At 43.0% G+C, this 25,972-nt stretch overlaps 1 protein-coding gene across 1 annotated transcript in view; it reads left to right on the top strand.

Annotated features, from left to right (window-relative positions):
* The window catches only part of mgat4c (mgat4 family member C), a 169,549-nt gene that overhangs the window by 80,022 nt on the left and 63,555 nt on the right, over positions 1 to 25,972 (top strand). Inside the window, exon 4 of the mRNA XM_080476056.1 lies at positions 13,292 to 13,363. The gene's annotated coding sequence lies outside the window, so the exon portion shown is untranslated. The remainder of the gene's footprint in view (positions 1 to 13,291; positions 13,364 to 25,972) is intronic.

Genomic DNA, 25,972 nt, shown 5'->3' with positions numbered 1-25,972 from the left:
GTTTCGCCAATCGCAATCAAGGTAGGTCCTCCCTTTGACTCCTCCCACAATCAGGCAGCTCTGCTCTGGCACATGGCACCACAAGAGGAAGTACTTCCTCCTCGTCCCAAGATGGGCATGTGTGGGCGGAGCCAGTCCAGCTCACACAGACACATCCGGCTTTTATTTGATTTTCAGTCATTTGAATATCAAATAAAAGCTGGATTTGGGGCAATAAACGTTGAATACAACATTTTTAGACCAACAAGACCCATGTGAAAGTCTTTAAAAGCTATATAACGTGAGATTTTAATATTAGCTGATTCTGAATAAACTTGGTTTGGCTAAATATTAGCTTTGCATTTGGGTTCAGTATTTGCTTTGCAGTTTTGGTTTAGTAGCTTTGCTTCGCTCTTTTTACCTGGTGTTTGATATATACTGTTTCAGACGACGTGCAGCAATATTTGCTATGGGAAATGTAGTAGCAGTCTCGACAGCCTCAGCCGCTCTTTGTCTTCATTGCTAAATGGCTTTCGGCATGCCTGTATGATAAATAAGGTGACCAGCGTCAGTTTGTCAGCACGGCCATTGCTGACATCAACATGTACAGTACCTCCCTTAATGCTCCACTGTGGCTAAAAATCAACTCCCATGGACTCCCTGCTTGCACGGCTGCGTCGTCTTCATTTATTTAACGTTTCGCCAAAGAGGCACTTTCCCCGTATCGCTTGCACACCCTTTGCATCACATTTTCTCCATGCATGCATAAGGTGCATGTAATCTGCATGAGTGGGTGTGCTTGAAAGTAAAGTGTGTGTGTGTGTGTGTGTGCGTAGGGAAGAGTCTGCCGGCCTGTCCGGGGTGTTACCTGCTTTGTGTGATGTCGGTGAGCTCTGAGACGGCCCCCGTTGGCGCTGCAAGGCAGTGCTGTCAGCTGTGGAGAACTCTGCCTGTCAGCCCTGCCTGGCGAAATTTAGGGCTGCGAGATGAAGCCTGAGACAGGTATACATGTGGGGTAAAAGGGGCTGGACGAGGGGGAGGGAGAGGGATATCTGTCTATCTCGCTTGCTGGCTCTCTACTCTATCTACAGAATCTATTTGTCGCCCCCCTTTTTTTATTTTATTTTTTTTTCAATCTCTGTTTGTCTCCTGGGGTGCAGGTTGGGGTGGGAGACTGCTGTGTGTCAGCGCTGAAATATTCATGGTACGCGCTGGGAGCTTGACGAGCCGCTCTGACACCTCCGTACCCTCCACCCTCATTTTCATTTCCTCTCTGGCTGTGGCGCTTTACCCCGCAGCTTCTCCTTGCGTTACAGTATGATCAGTACAGTGGTGACAAAAAGAAACACGCTCGAAAAAAAAAAAAAACAGCACATCCGCAGGAACGCGCAAACCGAGCGAAAAGGTGTAATTTCAGCATTTATCGCCATTGAGATGCTAGAAAAGTGGGCTCCTCTCTGCACGATTTTTCTCACCCTGTCATAATGATAATAATGGTGATGCTGAATCTGAAATCAATGGGAAATTGGGCGGGAGTCATGTGCCAGTACCTGACTTCCCTCCGTCTTTAGGCTTCCCTCAGCAAACTCAGCCAGACGGCACCCACTTGGATTGCAGCTTTAATTAGAGAATGTGATGACAAAATAGACTCACAAACACCGTCATCTGGAGAGAGGGGAGCGCTCCCGCTTTCTTATTAACAATGTGTTGCATGTCGTTGCTACGGTATGATCTGATGCCTGCGAGCTTCATCTCATTGATTTCTAAAACTGGGGCAAAATAATACCTCAAGTAAAAAACATTGTACACTTGGCGTTTCCCTGAGGCCAAAGCATTGACATTTCCCACTTTCAAACTCATTTGTAGCTAAAGTAGGAGCATCTTCCTGCAGCCTTTTATAATCAATATTCAGACAACTGACCCCCATAATTAGAAAGATAAAAATCAAGGGCCGTGACCAATGTTTGTTTTTATCAGTCTGTTTAGTATTTTTTTTGGGTGAATTGATTAGTTTCTCGGCCTTTAAAATGTCAGAAAATTGTGAGAAATGTTGACTGGTTGTTTCCTAAAAACCTCAAGTGCCCCGTAAAATGGCTTGTTTTTTCTCCAACAGCCTTCCACAATCAATGCTAATGTTACACTGAAACAAGAAGGGAAAAATAGAAAAAGAAGCAAGAATCTGAGGTTTTAAGTGTTCAGTGAAGAGACTTGGAAATGTTTTTCTATCATTTCGCTGCTGATTGACAAACCTGATCAGCATTCACAGGACTTCAAACCTCAAAATAAATGTCAGGTTTGTTCTGCTTGTTTTCCTGGAACATGATTTGCAGAACTAGAATTACTTTCATGCCTGTTTCAAACTGCAAATTCACTGCTGACAATAACTTCTGTCTGCCCCTTTGTGTGATCTAAAGTATTGTTGACATGTTTGCTCAGTAAATCTTTCTGTTCACACTGAAGGACAAATGTGAGGTCACTGTGACCTTCATCCTGTCATAACCGCAACCTGGAGCGGATGCCAAGTATATTAAGCGAAGGCCCCGTTTACACGACACGTGACAACGACGTTTCACGTTTCAGAAGTTTCATGTGCAAAGTTTTTAAAAATCAAACGTAGTCGCCTTCATGTTGCGGCCACTAGTGGCTGCTGGTTGTTTTTGTAATGGAAAACACCAACACTGCACTATGATCATTAACAATGACGGGTAACACGGGCATTCACATGGACGGACGCCCAAGTTGGATTATTATTCCGGGTGACTGTTTAATTATAAAACTACACTCATGACACTTTGGAGGGAAACGTTGTCCATCTCCAGTACTTGCGCACGTGCAGAAGAACTATTTACCACGGCTGTGATACGCATGCGCAGCAGCAACATTTCCGCCGTTCGCATGGAGACGAGGGCCCGAGCGTTTTCAGAAAGCTCCAATAATGGGAGCCATTTTCAAAAAGTTGCATTTTCAGTGGCTCGCAGCGGTCTAAAACCCCACGATTTTGTGTTTTGACTTGATAACGTTGTCACGTAAACGGGGCCAAAATGTGGGTTTCTTTTTTCGCTTTAACTTTCTTTCTATTGGGTCCGAAAAGAGGAATCATGCGTTGCATTTCACAGTTTTATATGTCGCGGAGCCTCTTGATGTAAAGAACCAAACATGCGGCCAGCTTGACAGAAGGTCCGTCGGTATCTCCGGCTTTACCTGGCAGCCGGCATCGATCGGCCCTCGCCCCCTCCATAATTCCCCGCACCGCTTTGCAAGCTAATGATGAGCCCCAGGGGGGGAAAAAAAAAGTAAACATGCACGGGTGTAAAGTTGCAAATCGTACTTTCATTATATTCTTCCTGCGGACGCCCCTCGTAAGTCATCATCGCAGAGCCAAGGCCTCTCGTTCCAAACTCTGCAGAAATATCAATATGGATTTAGGAGTCTCCCTGAAGCAAGGTCCTCAGCTAATTAAATCTGTAATCACTTTGTACTGTAAAAACACAAGCGTGGGAGGGGGAAGGTGTGTGTGTGTGTGTGTGTGTGTGTGTGTGTGTGTGTGTGTGTGTGTGTGTGTGTGTGTGTGTGTGTGTGTGTGTGTGTGTGTGTGTGTGTGTGTGTGTGTGTGTGTGTGTGTGTGTGTGTGTGTGAGTGTGTGTGTGTGTGGTTTAAATGAGGGCCAGTGGAGTTTTAGTTAACAAAGACGGCTAATTGGGTCAGAGCTCTTTATCCTCGCTGAGAGCCGAGGTTTCCTGCCATCCAGTCGGACCGCTCGCGGCTCCTCGCTCAGAGTTCGGCTCCTTCTGAACGTGCGAGCGGGAGGAAAGAGGGGCGATGCGGCGGAGAGGCGAGCACACGCACTAACGTCAGAGCTGCAGCAAACAGGTACTTCTTTGTGTTGGATGTGAGGGAAGCGTTGGGATTTGTGCCGCAGGCAGCTCTAACAAGAGAAGTTCAGATGCAGCTCGGTTAAACTTTTATTTGAGGAGAGAAGGATTGATACGCTGAGGTGTTGCATGATTTCGCTGAAAGAAAGTAGATCCTAAAGAATGGAGCTTATTTGCTTATTTAACATTTTATCTGATTTTATTTCATTTAACTTTTTTTCAATATAGTTTTAAAATTCAGGTGGGTTGATTGGTTTAATTTGGGTTTCCTGTGCACGATTAAAGCGCACGACCTCTTCGAATTTCTTTTTTGAGTCCCATTTTTCTCACCTTCCTTTTGCAAAACGACATTAGCTGGTAATGTTCCATCTTGATTGTCTCCGATCAAAACTGGTCGGTGTGACTGAAGGCTTGTGTTTCATCTTAAAGCTTCATCTATTGTACTTGCAATTATGTTTTGACGTTTTAGTTTTTAGTGGAAGCTCTCTGCGATGCCCTTTTATTAAGCATTACTGTATGTACGTCCGCACTATAGGTGTGTGCACGTAGTAAATTCTGTCTCAGTTGTTATTTTGAAAATCCTCTGCATATTTTAAAGTCTGAATAAAACGATCCATAGCTACACTTCTGCTCTTACTCAGACACACTGCATCTGTGGATTACGTCACATTAGGTCATTTTGAAGTTGAAATGCAGTTGTACACCTCATAATACATCATAAGGTTTCAAAACAGTGAACTTTTCTGGCATTTTAGCTTTTTATTTAAGGGATAGTGGAATTTTCAGTCCATTAAAACCGCTTTCAGAGTTTTTAATAGACAAAAAAAAACAAAAAAACTTAAGCTTTCTCAAACACAGTACTTGCAAATGTACACCATATCTGCTGTCAATAGCTTTTGTGCATGTGTAACAAAATCAATAACTCTTATAGAAAAAAAGAATAATTAAGTGTTTCTCAACAAAGTGTAACATTTATTTATCACATCTTATTTATGACAAACCATATTGTTATTGCAATCATCTGCAATATTATCATCACATAATGCTTCCCTGATATCATGCAGCCATGATCCGTCCAAACGCATCCATTTGTTCATGTTTTTTGTTGCCCAAGGGTTCTCAATCCTCATTAATGCAATGTGAAAAATCCCATCATAGGAATTTATTTTTTATTTTTTTTAGCTTTGCATGTGTGGTCAAAGGCAAAAAGAAAAACACCTTAAAATGCTGTAGGCATCACTGACATACATTGTTAGGTCGACTAAAAAGAAGCTTAATGTTCACAGGCGAGGGCAATCTTTTCCTGATTGGGGAAACATGAACGGTGACACCGGCGGTTATTATTATGCACCTGCAAACGCTGTTTTTGAGTTTGACATCAGTCTCAACACTGCTCTCTACTGATGAGCTGAATCTGGTAGAACAGTTAGTCTGAGACATAGCAGGAGTTTTTATACTGCACCAGTGGGAGACTTCATAACTGTTTGCCAAACAGTGAATTATGAAAATTATTACGAAAATGAAAGGCAGACGTCTATATTATGTCTATATTATGTATATAGGATCATCAATGTATAATACGTGGTACAGTTCAGGGCCTCTTATCCGCATCAGGATGGTTCTAAAATGTTGGGAAACTCAGCGTTCTTTGGGTTGCCCCTTACTTTCCCATGTCACTACTTTTTGATTCAAACTGGAACTGATTTCTCTGCTTGACGGATGCCGAGGGCCAACCAAGTCTTCTACTTTCTCCCTTAAAGCTGCAGCAACAGCCTCGGCTGTACTCTTTAGTATTCCCCACGACTCATTAACAGCACTTAAGTGAATTAAAATAAAATAGACACCTGCAGTTGATTCAGGACAGCAGGGGAGGGAAAAATGACAATAATATACAATCATTTAGGGTGTTAAACCTGTCACACTCTCCATTTGGAGTAAATAGTGGCCGGGCAGATAAACACTTCATTAAAACTTCATGGAGAAGATGAATGCATGCAAAAGGGAAAACCTTGCCAGGGTGTCTGGAGTCGTGGTTATGTCTTCCTCCTCGCTCTTCCCTCGGAGTGTTTGAGCCAAAGGAGCCGCGGCGCAGCCAGGCTCCGTGTAAGCTGCCGCTCTGAGGCGCTGACCTCATGCTGCCTCCATCCTCTGTGTTACTCAGATTTGTGTCTGTCCCCGGGGCTCTGCGTCTAAAGAGCCCGGACAGGAGAGCCAGGCGAGGCCAAGCACAGTATGGAGGGGTCGGCCCTGCCCTGGAGAAATCTTCTCTGCGACCTGATTTGTCTCAGCCGCTCACCATATTCCCTAGATTATATGCTCATATTCACCTGATCCCACTGTCAGAATGTTTTTTTTTTCCCTTTTTTTTTTTCTTCTGAGGCAGTGTGATACTTTGTTTTCCCGAGAAGAAGATTTCAAGAGTCTAACACTATGTTTTATGCTTTGGTGCCGGGCCGTTCAGGAGTCAGAGCAGATTTTGGTTTAATCTGGCAGATAATTGCGTCCATTATGAGGGGGCGATGCGTGACGTCTGGCCGTGGCCATTTCCGCGATTCCCCATCCCATATGTCCCCCTATCGCTGTGAAAGCATCTCTCATCTCAGCTTGTCACATTCGTCTCACAAAGATTCAAATTAATATTAGCGATTGGTCTCCCAGTCACGTTCGGCTCCCATCTTTTCATTCCGGCATCTGGATTTAATTGGTGCTACGCTGTAAAGCCACAGCTGCTCTGCCTGTTAGGACAATAAATTACCCCAATTAGGAGTTGAACAAAAGAGGCTGTCTGACACCGTTAGCCCAGCGCCATGTCTGGAGATTGGAAGGCGACGGAACGAGACGTCTCTCTTGACACGGAGCCGCATCAAAAACACCTGGCCCATAATCTATTCCATCCCAGAATGGTTCCAGTCCGGTGGCTATATGGAACAGAGAGGCTCTGCTCTGCTCTGCACGCTGTACTTACCGGACCTTTCCCGGCACACAAATCAAATGTGAATTAAAAAAAAAAAAAAAAAAGGTGTCACTATTCCCAAAATCGATGGAAGGTACGTTTGTGTAATAGGGAGCTGGGTGATTAATTGGTGTTTGGATGATGAGTTGTGGATACATCCAGATTTTTTTTGGCACATATCGACGGCACCGGTAATGAAGGCGATAATGAGGGAAGGTTCAGGAGGATGTGGAATGGGAGGAACAATAGGAACATCTGTGCCTCTCCATAGTCACAGTATAATTGAGACCATATTTCACTTTGCTCTTTGAAAGCTGGACCCATACTACACTTCCCGTCTGCCACCGCATGAAAGATTAGATGTAGTTATTTGCCACCGCATCACTCACGGCCGGCGCGGCTACTCAGGTGGTCCGCCGTCGAAAAGGGAAATGTCGGGTAGGCGTGCCGCGGCGACGGTGGGGCCTTCCGTCGTCATCGGCACTCCTTCCACGTCCCGGCCCCCAGCCCGCATCATCCCTTTGTCTCGCCGCGTGCTGTGAACACGCCATTAAGCCGGCCTGAAGTTTGACAAGAAAAATGAAGTGTGCCATTTCCTGTGGCCTCGAGTGTCTCTCTGAATAATGAGTGCATTGCCCGGACCCCCCCCACCCCCCGCATCCCCCACCCCCACCCCCCTTTTCTGTCTCTCCAAGCTCACTGCCATCGCTTTTATTCGTCCCCCCTTGAAGTTACAGTCTGTCTGACAGTGAAAGGGGGGGGTCTTTAGGTTGCCACTTGTCTCTAGAAAAAGGATGGAGGGGATAGAAAGTCATGCAAGAGCTGTCAAACTAAATCTCGAAGACCTGGAAACAGAAGAGGATTAGATGAATGAAGTGGATTTTATAGATGAAATCCTCATCCCATGTCACGGCATTAGAGAATGTAGATTAGGCCACACACTATCTGAGGAAATACTGTCATGTGTGAACGTAAGTACCCTCACAGAAAAATGTTGGATAGCATTTGATTCTCCCTGAAAACGGGCCTATGAATCAAAGTGACATAATCCAGCAAATGCTACATTAAACTGACTTTTATTTGTGAAAAAAAAAAAATGTTTCATTTCTATAAAACCTGTTGACAAATGCAGCCGCGCCGTTCACGTTCGTGGCAACTTCAAGATCCTGTGATAAAACTTTTGCATATTCATTTCTCGATCAAACGCTCTGATCTTGGGATAAAATTTATGGAAACGTCAGTCCTGTTTTTGACTGTTTGAATTGATTTAAAGATGTTTTAGATTATCTCGCCAGGCTGAAAGGCATGCACAACTTTTCTTCTGAAGGCCTTGGATAGCTCTACTAAATGACACACCCTTAACATCAGAAAAAAAGACCCTTCTTGTCACTTTCAAGGCAAGTTCTCATCATTTTCACCTAATTTGATTTAAATCTGATGAATATTATGTTCTTGAAGTGTATGACCTGCCGTGTTCAGGGAGTAGATGGGCAATAACAACAATCACGGCCTCCAGACTGTCATGAGTACATTTTCTCCTGGGACTTGGTAGTTTTATTTTGACAGTCACTGTAATAACAACCCAACAGACGAATGTCCGTTTACTCCCATTGCTAATGCTTATAGTGATGTGTTCTCTGTATGCATGTGCATGTGGTTTCATTACAAAACAGAACCCACTAGTTGCCTGGCATGCTAATGACATCATTTTCATCATTTCTGCTGTTTCCATGTAAAGGGACATTGTTTTAAAAAACATTGTAAATGCAAAACCTTTTCGGGAATAAAAACAAATAGATGATGTGTTGTCACTTGAATTGTGGTGTAAACAGGGCCCGAGATACTTTCATCACGGAATCAGCAAGGAATATTGTCAAACAACTTTGGCCATCATTTTTATCACCCCATTAGGAAATACAATCAGAAATTGCCCCCCCCCCCCCAAAAAAAAAACCCCTGTCAAATACTTTCAAAATATGGATTCAAGAAAGAAAATATTTTTGTTTGTGTTGTATTTTTCAGTCAGAAGGCAAGGTGCTGGAATGTAAACCAGATGAAGCTTACAAAGATTTCTCAGATGACCAAAAAGGGAACAGCCAAAGGCAACGACACACATAGACACATTCACATATATGGTCAATTTATGGGTGTCAATTAACTAATTGTGGGCGTAAGCTTGAATTCCTGGAGCAAAACCCAGCCAAAATGGAAACATGCAAACTTCACCCGGATCGCTCGGATGACCGGCAGGTTAAAGCCGGGGAATATAGACCTGGTAAAGACACTGTGTTCATATTTTTACTGCAAGTTAAAATGGTAAATGGTGTTTCACCTATATAGTGCTTTTCTACCGCTTGAGTGGCAGAGAAAGCACTTTACACCGTTAATCACATTCACCCATTCGCTCATGCATTGGCACACCTATGGAAGGCGCTCAATCCATCTAGTGGGAGCAATTTGGGGCTCATGGTGTCTTGCTTAAGGACACTTCAATATGTGAACAGGGTGAGATGGGCAATTGAACCTGCAATCTTCTTTTTCAAGAGACGACCAAGCCACAGTCGCCTCCATTTCTCTCTTGCATTGTTCATTATTTTTACAGTCATTCACACCAACGACAATAGCTGCCGTGCAAATGTCTTACCAAAGGACACTCTGTGATTGGGGGGTTGGTTGTGATCAGGGATGGGAACCTTTCACATTTGAACCGATACGGTACCGATACCCGGTACCTGGGAATCGACACCGATACTCAACTGTACCAATTTTTGGTACATTTGAGTATGTTTATGTGGTAATGAATTTTAAGTTCAATAATAAAATCTTAAAAAAATTTAAATTTAACATATTTTTTTTTCAAAATATAAACTAACAAATATATCAAAACAACGCCCAACTGTTTGTATTTATTAAATTTATTTAACATGAAAACCCTTCGCTCTGCAGTGTTTTCTTTTTCTTAATAATGGACAAATTAATACCCAGCTCCACGTACTCCTGCTCCTTTCCACTCTGGAAACATTGTGTGACGAGGCTCCATGGAGGGCAAATACATTTAAAACAAGTACGTTTAAAACAAGTGAGCAATCTCTTGAGCCTGGAGAAAAACCTGGCGCTTAACCAGGACCTTCGTCAGAGAAGAAGTATTCCCGCTGCTGGCATCGCACTTCACGTCACGAATATTGCAGCGATCGCAATCTGCGTCGTATTTTGAAAAGTGCAGCCGTCTGAACCCGCTACTGACGTCGTTACGCTCGCGTGCGTGCAATGCTGTGTTCACGTCCGGCTCGGAAAATTGCCTACTCTTCCTCTACCTCAGTCACAAGGATGCCTCTGGTATCAAAACATGGCAACGTTTACTTTTACGTGAATCGGTACTCGGTACCGATAAAACTACTTGAATTCGGTACCCATCCCTAGTTGTGATCAAATTTCCCTGATTCAATATGGACTCTGCTGTGAAGGATGCAACAATAGATTTCTGAAATACCCACCAAAAAAACTCAATTCTCTGGTGGAGTTCTTACATGGACTTTATCCATTCTTCTATATCAGTTTTACCAGTCAAACTATCTGGCACATTTCCTCACATCTGATATAATTTCCCTGCTTTTCTTCTCTTTTCCTTTATTTTTTTTTTTCTTCCTCTCCTAAATCAAAAAATCTCAATCAGTCTGACAGCAGGGCTGAATCACAGGAGCGACGGCGCTTCTTACGGAGAGACTGCCGAGAAGTGAAAAAGTGGGGGAGCTCCGGCTGCACTTCCTCGTCCCGGCCTTATTTCTCCCAATTACCAGCGTGCGAGCAAACAGGCTGACACGACTGACCTCCTCTCAGAGAGCTGTGGTCATGACTGGAAGGCTCTCCCTGCTTATTATGACAGAAGTGTTATGGTAATAGAGGGAAAAGTCTGTGGCGCGGCGATAGCACCGCAGGAACGGATAGCCTATTATCCACCGCTGAGCTGTGGTAGTAATGGCGAGACAGAGGGCACTCGATCTGTTATGGTGATGACGCATTCTCAACGGCCGGCGTCCATTATAAATCAGTAGACGGTGGTAATGGCACGAGAAGAGCATCTTGTGGCGATGATGCCAAGGAACCAGTGGAAAGGTTCCCTCACTGGATATACGGTGTGCTGACATGAGTTTATGATGATGGATTGAAGGGAATGGCAGGGTTTTTTTTTGTTTTTTTTCTTCTTCTTCTTTTTTTTCATTCCCCTCTCGCCGGTCCCTCGTGTGTTCACAGAGCGTGAGTATCCAGGGAAAGGGAGACGACGAGCCGCGTGTGACAAACAAGAGCCACGCGACAGAAAAGAGAGAGCCTTAGTTAGCCGTGTGCCTGGCGCTTCAGCGCCCCTGTGATGTATGTTTATGGCCCATCATCTCTAGCCAATTACCCTGCCTCAGTGTGGGAGCGTCGCGCCTTTTCCCATCACTGCCGTCATGTGTATTAGTGTCGAGACAGAGACAGAGAGAGAAAGAGAGAGACGGCGACAGTCCTGGACGTCCCTCGCAAAGTGTCGGTTTCCTTCAGGAGTGGGCGGCTCCAAAGGGTTCATCTTGAAAAGTAAGCAGAGTCTGCGGCCGCTTTGTGGAATCGAGCGAATTGTTTACCTTTGGCGTGTCTCCGTGCGAGTGCAGAGCGAGTCTCACCAGCTGTGTAACTGTGTGAACCTGGGTGGTCTCGGGTTTATCGCACTTTTCTCTTGTCGTGAGCGAGGCGGATTGCTGACAGCTCAATTTATTGATACTTTCATGGGATCAAATGGTGCAAGCGATGTGCGATTGTGAGATATCGAAGGGGAATTTGAGGAACTTTGGACACGTCTAGGATTTGTCTTTTGATGTATGGTTTTGATATATTGGAGAGTTCTCTGACGAGTTCCAGCTTACCAAGACCCCCCCCATACAGACAGATGTAAACCTTTTAGTGTGGAGGACTGTTACACTTACTATGACTGTGAGATACTTTATCAGACACCAATTTTACTTTGTGGTGTATTTGGCTGCTTTTGAGATTTAAGGAGTTGAATTTACAACTGTACATGTCATAAAAAAAAGGCAATGATACACTTTCTGGAGTCGGTACCACATGTTTGGACGGTTTCTGCTTTTGGATGCATTTGGCTTCTATTCGGCTTCGCTGCAATGATTTGGGGAAATCCATGATCAGAGAGGAGCGCTGCAGCGTATTGTAGTCGATATCTAGATGCTTTTTATGAGCTTAATTTTAAATTCTCATGTTTTATTTGACTTTTGTCTTTTAAATGCCCCGTTATTTTCTGAATATCATGCTTTATTTATGATTTTTTAATGTAATTTTATGTTTTTCTTTGTCTTTGTGAAGCACTTTGAATTGCCTTGTGTATGAATGGCGCAGTCCATGTTATCCGTGCGTATTCTTAAATATTTGTCTTGTTTGTCCTGTTGCAGATCAACTTCTTCATATGATACAAATGTCGATGTTCTGCTATTGTTAATGCTTATAGCATATTGTTCTCTCCACGGATGTGTGTGTGGTTTCATTACAAAAAAAAAAAAACAACAGCACCCACTAGTGGCCCCTTATGAAAACAACATCATTTTTCTGTGTTTCTGCCATTGTCGTGTAAACATACATCTTTTTAAAAACGTTGCTGTGTGCACATGAAACTTCTGAAGTGAAAATGCAAAAAATCATTTTCACTTGAAACGTTGACGTGTAAATGGTGTCTTAGCAATTGTTGACTGATGTTAAATGCAGTTTTAAATTAGACTTTTCAAGTCAATTGACAAGGTCAAGTAACTGTGTTTCCAGAGTGAATTTTTACGATATACTGTGAAACGTCACATTATATCAAACATCAGACCTACTGTAGTACTATACAATAACATTTAGCAGATTGTCTCTTAACAATTTAATATATCATCAAAAGGTTCCACAACATAAGAACATAATGGTCAACTTGAATCAAATCCTAAGCAAACCAAGTATGATCCCATTGTCACCATATAATGTCATATTGGATCAGAAATTCTAGATATTACCAAAACATAACACGTTATATTGATCAAATATATTGATTAAATGTTATATTGATCTTCTGCTAAAAGTAAAATTTTCTTATCTAATCTCCCGTTTCTACCAAATTGAACAATACACCTAAATGATACAAATGTATTATTTAAGAATTGGACTCTTTACAAATTCTGCATTTATTATAACATAATGTTTAACATTTAATGTTATATTTTGACAATCACAATGAAAATTTGATATAAGGCAGTATTGATCTTAGTTTTTCCCTGTGCAGCGGCAGTATGCTAATGTAATATTTAATGTTGTGTAGTTTTTTTTTTATCTTTTACTTTTGTTGATAGATTCAGATTCTCTTTAGCTCTGTGTGCACTCAGTAATCTAATGTGTCAAAAGAAGAAAAGCGTCCCAGTATTCCCATCATCACTGACCTTTGGGAAATTCTTGATTCTTCTGTTTCCTGCAGATCCAGCCGAAGCAGACGCGTTCATGAGTCCCGTTCAGGCCACCCTGCCCACTTCCATCTGATTCTGACAAGGTAATCTTCATCTCCTTTTGCACCGTGGATGGACTCATGCGGCACATTATAACGGCCGCAAAACACGTTATACTGATACTGTCACTTTCAGCCATGTGGACATGTTCTGGCAAATCGATGGTGGAGGTGAAACCCGCTCCACCTCCTCAAACTGACTCTGTTTGGACGTTCAGTTTGCTTTTCCATTTCATTTCAAGTGTGTTCTTGCAGAGAGGTGACTTTCTGGAAGGAAAGCCAGTCAAAGTGAGAACAGGAGCAATAGAGGCTGGTGTGTATTTGTTCTTAAAGTCAGCTAAAGACCAAGTGTACTTTACCTCTGAGTCGTGGGATATTTGATTTTATGACATTTCAAGGTATTTCCGGTAAAAATCCTTCATAACAGAGGGGGCAACTTTCAGATTTGATTGACCCGATACTGGTATTGGTGTCAAAGGATCCCTAATATTAACGGATAAATGTGAAATTTGCACGCGCTCTGTTGACTTTTGAAATTCAGAAATTGTGTCACAATTTGTCCTGATGAAAATCCCTCTGGGGCAGTCGTAGCCAGAGACATTCAACGATAAAGTCTCAGTAAATGGGACAAAATGTGAGGGAAATGTGTCGTAGTGCTTGTGGTGCGTGAGCCCCTGACATCTGAAAAACATTGGAAAGCATCATTTCAAACCCAAAGGAACAAACGTTTTGTGTTTTCAATTGAAATCATTGTAAATGGGGTCTAAATAAAAAAAAATTGAATTTGAAAATCGAATTTAAAGGCGGTACATGCTCTCTCATTCTAAAATGTAGCCTGGTTTACTAATAAACAGTTACTGTGAATAAGTACTTCGTTTATTTTAAAAGCTTTTAACCACGTGTTTCTGGACACTGCGATGCTGCTTACCTTGCACCGCGGGACAAAACAAAATGAAGGAAATAATGGCTCACAGAGTGCGAAACCTCAGCACTACGGTGTCCTGAGAGGGACAAACTGAACGCACAGCAATCTGTTCTTTTGAAAGGAACGGTGCAACAGTGACACCTACTGGCATTATTGCTTCACAGTACAGCAAATCAATTGAATAGTGAAGAAAAGGAAAACAGTGGTTAAGGATAGGTTGTATTATTATTATTATTATTATTATTATTATTATTATTATTATTATTATTATTATTATTATTATTATTATTAATATTATTATTATTATCATTAATAGTATCAAACAAACAATGGTAACGAGCAAAATCTAAAGAAAAATGGGAAAGAACAGAAAAATCTGCAATACGTTAACATTTCCTTGGGGCGTTTAAACTCCCATCAATAAACACATTGTGGAGCAGATAATGCAGACTGGTGAGACAAGGACTTCTAAATACTATATAAATATAGTTCTGTTTGCTTTGGAGTTTTTTTTTCCCCCCCAGTTTTTTGATTTTTGGCCCCATGTTCACACAGTGTGACAGATTGAATCAGCAAAGCTGTGTTTGTGTTGGCCAGACGAAGGAGTGCTCCTGCCCGGAGGGTTTATCGGGAGAGGGAAAATATTGACCGCCAACAGTTGCACTTTGGTGGTGTTATTGCGTTTCACACTTGTGCGATGCAGACAGCGGTCGCCAAGCACAACAATTGTAAACCCGCAGCCGTATTGACAACGGCGTTGCTCTTCTGGACGGGGCCGTGTATTCAAACCCGGCGTGTATACTTTTTGGTTTATTCCGCTCTAGCCTTTTTTTTTTTTTTTTTCTTCTTCTAGATAAATCAGATAAAAGATAGGTGAGTGAGACTGCTGGACATCATTGCTAAATGTGGAATAGCGCTTCCCTCGTGGTCGTTAGTTAACGCACAGTTGAAATCCAGTCATCGCTTGATGGGAAAGTCGAGCCATCACTTACTTCTACAGCCCCGCCGCCATCCTAACGATAACCCCCAGTATCATATTTCAGTGTTTACATGTCAGAAAAAAGCAATAAGTCAGAGCTAATGCCACTCTGGCCTTCACCACGGGGGCGACTTAATGAATGAATCCCACAATAATCCGATGTCATCACATAATGTGGCCGTGAAGCTATAATATCTTGTTCCGTTTGCTTACTCGTGTTTCTCGGCAAACAAACAAATTATTCAATGACTGCATGTCATATCACAGATAATAATGTCGACTGTGTGGGCATGTTGTTCTTTTTGGGTTTTTTTATTGTTTTATTCGTAAGTCTGTCAGCAGTTTTTGTTCTGCTTGATTTTGTGCTCTCACTCCATGAACACATTGCTTTGTTGGCTCATTTCCACGTTTCACTCTCGAGTCAGATTCGATGGCGTTAACGAGTTTACTAAAGATTTGGACGGCAGCGTGATTTAGTTAGTAGTGGAGTTACTTTCTAGCTAGTTACTTTGATGTAGTACCTGAAGTTGTTTTATATCAAGCTGCACATATCTGGATTGTTGTTGTTGGTTATATCGGCCAGTGGGAGGAAGACGTTCTATACGCTGAATATTAGTGATTGGTGAACTAATGACAAATCGACGAAGCAGCATTTAAGATCAGTGGTTGCGTCGGTATACGGTGTATACCCATTCATCTTTCAGTCATCGCTGCATGTACCCTCCTCTAAATCCCCCATGATGCACCACTCAGCAGCTTCTACAAGCCAGATTGCCTTTTTGTCCCCCTTGTGCAGCACGAGGACCGATGAGCCAATCAGAGGCCGAGTAAGGCGGGTCCTGATGAGGCAGATATTGGGAACTGACAAATTTGACCAAAATTATGTGACAATGACCAAAATACTATGAAGGATTTTCAGTTAAAAATGTCATCATACATGCCACTGTTTCTAGAATTGGTGTTTCTTGGGCTGCTTGAAAAGAAGCCTATAGCCTATGAGCCTATAGCCTCTTCAGTACGCCACTGTTTACGATATATAAATAAAAGGTTTATTTGCCTACCAATGCATCTTAGCGACTGTGGATAGCGGCTAATGCTAATGAGGCTCGTGAGCCGGAGTTGGTCGGGTGTTAATGAGGCTCTGCTTTAGTGAACAGGAGTTCATCAACATGGTAACAGAACTACAGTTCACTAGTAGTAACCTGGGTTGATGTTACTCTGCCAGCGAGAGACAGCGTCTGTGCTACTTTTCTCTTACGACAAGTGTGATGAGCGGTGAAGTATCGCGGCGAACTCCGCTGGTCCAAATGTCTCTGGTGACGAAGTTGCTGACGTACAAACGAGTTTTCACCCCTTCTCTTTGCTTTTTGGAAAATCGTAGTTTGCAGCCTTTCTTGCGTTTGTCATTCTCATTCATACTGAAGAGTCTCCAAACCGCCGACAATACTTCTCCTGCTCACCTGCTGGAGGCGTTGCCGACACATGACGTCACGCGGTACTTGCCAAGCTGTATCAGGGAGTACGAGTACTCTGAGCAGTATCGGACCATATAACAGATACTGGTATTGGTATCGGAGCGTCCCTGAATATTTCTGTGAAAAAATAAATAAATAAATAATTCGCTGTGTGTTATTTTCTAAAAGTTGCAGCTTGGCGACTTTATGAGCTGTTTACACCTGAGCTAAAAAAGATTTTCACATAGTATCATGTGTCTCCACCCTTTTTTTGGTTTTTGTTTTTGTTTATTTAATAAATATGTCAGATGTTCTCTGACTGTCATGGGCAGCAGGCAGGTCAGTCTACCACCTGGACTCTGCAGTTGGCATCCGAACACGCGGTACGTGGTTTGGCATCGTCTTCCGGAAAGAAGCAAGACCTTCCCCCGAAAGATGGAAGCATATGTTGCTTCAAAACCTGTAAACACTGGCCAGTATTAATGATGCCAGATGTGCAAGTCACCCATGCCATGTGTACTAATGCGCCCTCATACCATTGCGGATGCTGGCTTTTGAACCGAGTGTCAGCAACAAGCTGGCTGGTTCTTCCCTTCTTTGGAGGACACTTCATACTTGATTTGTAATCAGGGCTTCAGATTTTGATCTGAACCCCGACAGAAGTGGCTGAATCAGCTCACCAGATATTTATTTACTTCACCTCAGTCCATCCTAATTTCATTTGGGCCCAGGATAGTCGGTGGTATCTTTGTTTATGTCTGGTTTCTTCTTAGCAGCATGTATTGTGGTCGCCGTATTGACCCGTGTTGACAGACAATGGTCCGCAAAGGTTTCTGAGTCGGTGCAGTGATTACACTGGATAAAGTGTTTTGTCCAGAAGGGCAAGGAGCCAAAACTACCATGATTTCTTGTGATTCTTCTTCCTGTGTTAACATTGTGGATTTTAGACGACCAAATCTCCAAAATCAGTCAAGACTGTTGCACTATTTACTGTCTTTAACACAGTAGAGAATCTCTTTCTCCTATTTTCTTTTAGATGACTCTCAGATATTACTAGCCTTTTGCCATTTAACCTGAACATGAGACATTCTACACGATAAGTTTTTTTTTATTGTATACAGTTCATACAACTTAGGCCATCGTTCACACTTCAGGTCTTAAGGCACAATTCCGCTTTTTTTGTGATTCTTTCGCGTTCGAGGTTAAATGCCAACTGACATCAAACTCCGGTGTTACATAAGCTGCCCTCATATAAAATGAGCTGCATTGCGACATAAATAGCTAATATAAGCTTTAATTATTTCCATTATTGTTTCTGCATGAAACAAATGAAAAGGTTTTAAGGACAATTTTAATTGTATTATGACCTTTTTCTTCAATGGATGTAAACGCACTGGAGGTGACGCGAGTCCTCGTCCAAGATGGCAACCACGCTCATACATGAGCCCCAATATGTAGCATGAGTCTAATTATATATGTCTGTGGTCCCCTTATATATGTCTATGCCTTCAGTCAGAATTGCTATGAAATGATCCTTCAGACCAGTAACTCATTTTAAAAGATTGTCTATGTTTTAGATTTAGAACCACCAGTGAAAGTGAACTAGGTTGGAATTAGTCAAATTGATGCTGTTTAAATATTTGGCATGAGTCACATATGGGCAGAAAGAGCGGATTTTCACCACTTTTGCCTGAACTATAAATGCAGCCTCATAGCCCAAATATGTTTCCTTAATGCACATAAATACATTCAATTTAATACATCTTGTAGAAGGCAGTGCGCGATGCTGGTTTCACGTGGGACAGTGTTTCTAATCCAAACAGCAATGGTTGATCATGGCTAAAATAAGTATTTGTGCCCCTGTTAGTATTTAAAACTCTGTCTCAGGCGATAATTTATCTTACTATAACATTAGACATCATTATTTCTGGTTTCTCTCATGATCTGTGGTTTTCTTTGTTCTTTTCACTCACATGTCACACATGAGCACCACTGCACAACACTGCCCCCACAGGTCATCAGTGGTATTATCCCGTACGCTGCGTATCTGTAAGCTCTCGAAAAAAACTAATTAAATTACACTTGTAACTACAGAAGGCTCAAATATCTCACCAAAACTCACTTTCCCTACTTTGCCTTGTTTTCTGCACCTGGAGCTTCTCTCCTGCAACAATTAGTCAACATTACTGCCACGGCTGCGTTTGTTTTCCTAACCCGTAACATTTTTAAGTGCTGCAATCCACTGGACGAGACGTTTGACATTTTCAAATGGCTGGGACTTGAAAAGGCTTAAACAGGGGAGGTTTGTGATTGTGAGTTGGAGGTGATCCTGAACATTTTCATCTGTTGAAATGGCACGCCAATGTGGGCGTACATTAAACATTCATGCGAACAGCTGTTTCTTCCAGAGGGGCCGCATGGCACGGAAAGCGGGCGTGTGCTCTGATTTCAAATGAGGGTCGTCCGACAGGAGCGGAGTTTCAAAGAAGACAGCGTGGCGCAGGTTTTACTCTTCGAGGCTGAGAGACAAAAACAAGTCCCGGCCACGGACTGCAGCTGGCGGCTCAGTGGTGGTGTAAATAAATCCCGGTCGGGGTTGCAATCAGCTTCGGGTTGTAGCTTTAAAATGAACACAAAGAGAGAATAAAATCACCCAAATGGACTTTCTTTTAAAAATAAATAATTAAAACAAATCCACACACTTGTTAATGCGCAGCAGAGGAAACGATATGAGTAGACTGAGGTCAGATTAGTCATTTCCACACTTTGCGCTTGACATTTGCACGCCTGTTGAATTGCAAGGCTGCGCACTCAAGGAAAGAGTAAAAAAAAAAAAAAAAAAAAGGCGCGCACGCTTTTCCAGCTGACATTTTTAAGGGTGATAGATGCCGTGATAATGAATGCTCCGTTCCAGACACCCGAATGCAGAGGCCGTGTTATGAGCATCAGGAGCGTGTTCGCGGCGAATGCATCACCGCCATTGTTCCTCTGGAGCCAGTGTTTACTTTTTTACTTGTACGTCTCATTTTCACAGCTTCTCGCTCCCGTCCCTCACGTGTATCCATAGTCTCTTGTTTCGCTGGGTCTCGGGGGGAAGCCGAGACGCCGTGACGCAGCAGAGAAAGAATAAAAAAAAGCCTCATTAAATAGCCACATCAGTGCAGACTCCAGAATGTATAAAGAATGAGAACACAGGGTATGGTCCAGAAAGCTGAAGTAAATGATCTTTAGGAGCGCAACATAATGGCGCTCCCTCTCCGGCACCGAGACGGGCCTTGACCCCCCCCGCAGGAGCTCGGCAGTGACCATTTGAATGATAATGTGACGGGCTGATTGCCAATTTATCGCCCACACAAAAGAGTGGCTGCGATGAAATAAAGTACAGCTCCGGAATGACAAACACAAACAATAATGCCGGCTCCAAACCGACAATATCGGCTTTTTTTGTGTGTTTTTCTTCTCTTTTCGACCCCCTTTCCACCCCTCATCTTAAGAATTATACTCTCAATCAGGATGCCTCGAGGTGCGGATAGAAACAGAACCTGATAGAAAATGACGGTGGACGAAGCGACGAAGACGTCTTCACCTCTCGGCGCCGGGTCTCGCCTCACCTCTGAGCCGCTCGCTGCACCGAGCGATGCCACGACGAGCCTTTCCTGCTGGATGGAGTGTTAATAAGCAGATGATCCCCCTTTGGAGAACGACAGCTGGCTCTGTGTTGTCGGTTTGTTTTTGTTTTTTTTCCGTCGCTGCCCGTCACTCTCCGTTCATCAGCAGCTGTTCGCCATCGCTCCGACTCTCTGCTGGAGTGCAATCTTTTTCCGTCGGCTCTCACTAATTTTATAGACGCATCATGAGGCAAATGTTCGGGTAGCTGAACACTATTTCTCCACGCCCGCGTTGTAAATTTCCCCACGCACCAATTGATGTCTGCAGGAATGTCACAACCAACTGGCAAACCGGTTTGGGTGTGTCCAATCCACTGTGTGTGGATTATGCATGGGAAATGGCAAAATATGGCAGACGGGATGAGGAGCTTCTAGGGAAGTGCACATGCAGGAAAAATATGGACGTGGGACCTTTTCTCTGTATGGTTTTCTTAATTATTGTTTGAAAAAAAAAAGAAAAGAAGCTGAGGGTATATCTAATATTTCAATAGGCATATTTTGTTGACGGATCATTGTCTTAAAAGGAAAGTATGGAATAGGATGAATTGTCTGGTCTTGGTTCGTGCCGTCTGACATGGTGGTAGGAATTACAACTAAATAATATTGGGAAAACTGAGCTTTAGAATTACCAAGACACAAAAGGCAGGGTCATCATTTCAGCAAGATCGAACAGACAACACAACACAAAAGGTGCAATTTGTGCTCTTTCGCATTGATGGCCGTCTTCCAAAGAACGACTTAAAGGACAGCAGTTTGTGTGAATTCCTTTTATTGTAATCCACCACTTGAAGTCTGAGCTGGAGTGGAGTTGCTTGAAATGTACTTGAGCTCTTCAAATGACAGTGACTGAAACCAAAAGGAGCCAGAACCAAACTGCTGTTGTTATACTTTTGGTGTTTTATTTATATATATATATATATATATATATATTTTTTTTTTTTCTTTTAATAAAAGAAACTTGTTTCCAGCCTTGAAATTGACATATCCCTTCATTTTACTGCATCCTGAAATAACAGGCACTTCTACATATTTTAATAACCCACCAGAATCCCCCCCCCCCCCCCCCCTCCCAGTTTTTCATTTTCTAATTAATTTTGAACTGTACCAGGGGAATGCCTAATGTAGGCATACAATATGTGCTGTGGTTTGCCAGCTTTGCGCAGCCTAATCACTGAAAACCAAATTGCTTCCAAATCCTGAGAAAAGAAAATCATTTTCCGGTTAAATTAAAAACTACTCTTGAAAGCTACTGCAATGTTGTTGTTTTTTCTCTCTTTTTTTCTCTCTTCGCTAATAGAGTTTTATGACACATTGTTGGCTGTCAGGTTCTCAAGTGTCAAGTTTGTGGTGTAAGTCACTCAGACTCAAGGGCTTCTGTCTAGACGGGTCATCGACATTGATCATTGACACTGGCTGAAAATCCATCACAGATGATAAAAACTTAAGTTCTTGAGATGATTGCTGCCTTGTCTGTGAAAAGGTTTGGATATTTGGCTTTCAGGTGAAATACATGGGAAACCAAAGAAGGTTCCTGCGACAGTGAATTCATGTCATGAAAGTAGAGCATTTAAGTAGAAGCATGCAGTGGTGATTTCCTAATCTAACAGTTTCTGGAAGCAAAAGCCAACAGCAGCAGCAGGTATTCCAGGTTTTTAATGTCAGTGTCACGTGCCCATGAACAACAATTACAGCTCGATAACTTCTCCTGCTGTTCACAAGTGAGCTTATAGTCTGCTGAGGCGTCAAACTCTTCTTAAAGGACGGCCTTCGGTTCATTCAGGTTCTATGGAACAGAGCTATGAGCCTCACCAACAACCACCAAAGGCTCGTCTGGTGACAACAGTGTCTGATTCAGAGCGCTCTCCTTGACGTCTGTTGGCGGCCATCAACTTCTGCTCTTTCATCAGAGAAGAGCACCGAGGCCCACCGGTTCCTCCTCCAGTGTAAATGCTCCCTGGTCCATGAAGACGATGAGGCCTGTGCCTGCTGGTGTGGTCAGGTACCCTGTGCAGGTGGCCTCCTGCAAGTTTCCAATGGTCTGATGTGACACTTGGGTTAATCTTGCCATAAAGTTCTTTGATAGGGCAAATCAAGTTGTGCAAAAACTGTAGTGAAACATCGAAAGGACGGACATGTGCATTCAAAAGAGAAGGTCACATTAAGTTCATTTGGAAAGGCGATACTCCATTTTAGGTTCGTCCTCAAATTTCACCTGAAAGCCGAATATCCCTACCTTGGTGTGAGTAGTGTATATCAGATTACTTTTTCTCAAAGAATAACCAACTAAAACAAAAGTGAAAACACGCGGGTGGATTATTCTTTTTCTTGGAGGAACATACCAAAGAAGTGTAAAGTTCCCCCTGGACTGTTGGTACGACACTATCTTTGGCGCGCACCCACGTGGTGTTTCTCTGCGAGCTGCAAAACCCACTCAGCATCCTGTATCTCTTGGCTGCCTTGTGAGAGGAGCCGACCCCACGGGAGTGTGGATATCCCACTGATTTTAGTGGACTCCCAGCAACTCGGCGCCCCCAGTGTCAGGAAAGTAGAGGAGAGGAGCGAACAGTGAAAAATACCATAAGCTTAATGTAGATCTGTCACCAGCTGGCCGCAGATCACAAGAACGCCATTGGCAGGCGGCGCACTGAACCTACCGGAGCCTCCGCAGCCAAGCTCCTGCTTCTCCGAGGTAGATGAGCGCCCGGGGGGGGGCAGGCTCCGGGGCGAGGAAGCCTGATAGTGTATCTGCATCGGATGCGTGCGTATATGCGTGTTTTTTTTTTTTTTTTTGTGGGGGACAAAGAGGTGTGGGCAACGTGCACAACGTCTCAAGGCAAAAATACTGGCACTTTCCAAATGTCACCAGAATGTAAGAAACAAAACAGAGAGCCCCTACAACCCTAAGAAAAGAAAGGATGAGAATAGAGAATGTGTGACGAACAGACAAGTATGCTCTGAGAGGTGTGGGATTTAGAGACTAGCGAAGGCAGAATCGCTCGCCCCGAGTGGGAGATGGGGCGGAATAGGAGAAAAAACACACAAAAAAAAAAAAAAAAAAAACACGTTGCACAAAGGCAGAGAGGGATGCAGGCTTTCTGGATCGCACACCTCTGCAGCATCATTGTACAACTGTTAAGTGGATTCAAGGACATATCTAAATTGCAGCCTTTAGAGGCTCGTGAGAGCTTTTCTTTCTTCCCACTTTAAATACTAACATAATGCTTTGTTCCCTGCTTACTTGTGTGACTAACACCTCCCCCACAACCCCCTCCCCCCCAAAAAAGTCACTTGTCAGTTTTGAAATTAGAGGAGCCAGTTTGATTATATCTGAATTTCAAGTACGGGATTATTAAATGTGTACGAATTGCGCTCTTCATTATTTCCCTATATCAAAAAGTAAAAGTACAGAAAAATAAAAGTGCATACCCAACTCATCCATCCATCCATCCATCCATCCATCCATCCATCCATCCATCCATCCATCCATCCATCCATCCATCCATCCATCCATCCATCATACAGCTTTAACCAGCTTCAGGTTGCTGTTCCATCAAAGGGAAATCACACATGTATGTTAACATCTACGAGAAATGTTTTAGTCACCACATAAACTTCACACACACACACACACACACACACACACACACACACACACACACACACACACACACACACACACACACACACACACACACACACACACATCTTTGGTGGGTTTAATTAGGCTGAAGCACCCATAGAGAACCAAGGTACAGGGAGAACGTGCAAACTGCAAATACAAACGTTGAGTGAAAGGGTATGAAGCAACACAGTTCAGCGGTGACTGGCACATGGATACAACACAGATGACTATTTTTGGTGCTGAGGACAGATGTTTGGTGGACTAGTCACAAATCCCTCGTCTCCAATAATGGAACCAATACAGCCTTTCATCACAGGGACTATGGTAATCAATATCTGGACAGCAGGTGTCCATCTGAACGTGTTTAGAAGGTTAAAAAAACCAAAACAACTTCATGACCTCCATTCATGAATGCCCTCCTCTTTTTTTCCACGGCCATTTTCCATAGAGAGGGGCTTCAATTGTTGTCAGGAAAGAATGGCTCTCCGACTCCTTCAAAGATGAACTGTGCTTGTCAAAACGGACGAGTCATTATTTTGTTCAGCCGTCCTCGGTGAACGCTCAGATACTTGGGCAGAACTTTAGTGGTTTTTCTTTCATACAACTGTATGCTTCTCTTCCATTTCACTGTTTTCACTCGGCCTTTTTTTCACCTGACTTTGATTGTTACGCGACATTACAAGGATTTACATACATGGTGCAAAGATATTACATATTTTAAATCACCTAAAAATGATCATATATTATTATAATTCATTTATATCTGTGAGAGCTGTGGAAATCCGCCCATTCTGTTCATGTAATATCTTCAGAAACACCTTGAAGAATTTTTTTTTTTTTTAAAGGCACGTTCATTTGCATGTAAAGATTTCATGGGCCAGATGTCACGTCACTAATTCTTAATAAAAATTCAATATCTTGAAGAAATGTCTTTATAATTGGGCAGATTTATCCACTGTGCAACGTGCTTGATCCTATTTTAGTAGTCACTGTGGCACACCATTATTGTCGCACAATATTTGAGTCGTCTGGAGATAATTTACTTGAGGAACTGACTGGATGTTGTAGCCAAGAGGCAGTAATTGGACTTATACTTTGTCATAGTCAACGCTCAGTGCATGCACAAATTGGCAAAAAAAAATAAAAATAATAAGCATGTATTGGAGTTGTGCTGAAAACTTCCGATACATGGAGGTTGAGAAATGTGCAGGTGAACACAGTCGAAGGCAGCAGCTAGTCCACGGTGAAAATATCCTTTGGCAACAAAAAGTACTGGCAGTACCAGTTCCATGTGTTTCTGGGCCAAATGGCTCTAGAGGAGCGGGTCTCTGAAATCACAGCCCGACCTTGCCGATCGTGCTCTTGAATGTTATTGCAGGGGTAATAGTAAAGCAGTTTGAGCCAAGGAAGACGCACCGCACCTCCCTTCCTCCGGCGTTTCCGTGTGTTTGTGGCTGCATGTGTGTTTTCACGTTTAACGGAACTCAATGTCAAACCTTATTCCCAAAGCACTGATTCAGCTAGTTGTGGAGATATCCAGCCATGCTGCCAGTGCTAACCTTTAGAGATTACAGTGACATTAAAAGCTGAACATGGCGAGCGGTGGAGACCCAACCACTCGGAGCCTCATCTGATGCAAATGTCCTCTCTCACCTCTATCAGCAAAAGTAATTATGGCAAACCACTGTGACATCTCGGGCTGCGTGAGAGAGGGAGAGGAGTACCTAGTATAGGTCATAGAAATACACCCATCTCTCCGGGTAAGGAGGAGACAATTACCTTTTCATGTGCAGAGGTGGCATTGAGGGAGGAGGCCTCCACCCTCCCGACTCCACCGCTCCTCGAACTGAAGTATCTTTTGTGCCGGCAGCCTTGAGGGACTCCGTCGAGAAAACTGACACGGCTGTTAACATGCCCGGGGCTAAAGTGATGTATCTATACGGTTGCACTGTCTCTCCTGGCAGTTGGGCTTCATTAATATGTTAGCAAATGTGTTTGGTCTAGAT

Source organism: Lipophrys pholis (genome assembly GCF_963383615.2).
Source record: "Lipophrys pholis genome assembly, chromosome: 11".
Classification (NCBI taxonomy): domain Eukaryota; kingdom Metazoa; phylum Chordata; class Actinopteri; order Blenniiformes; family Blenniidae; genus Lipophrys; species Lipophrys pholis.
This window is presented reverse-complemented; position numbering and strand designations above follow the sequence as displayed.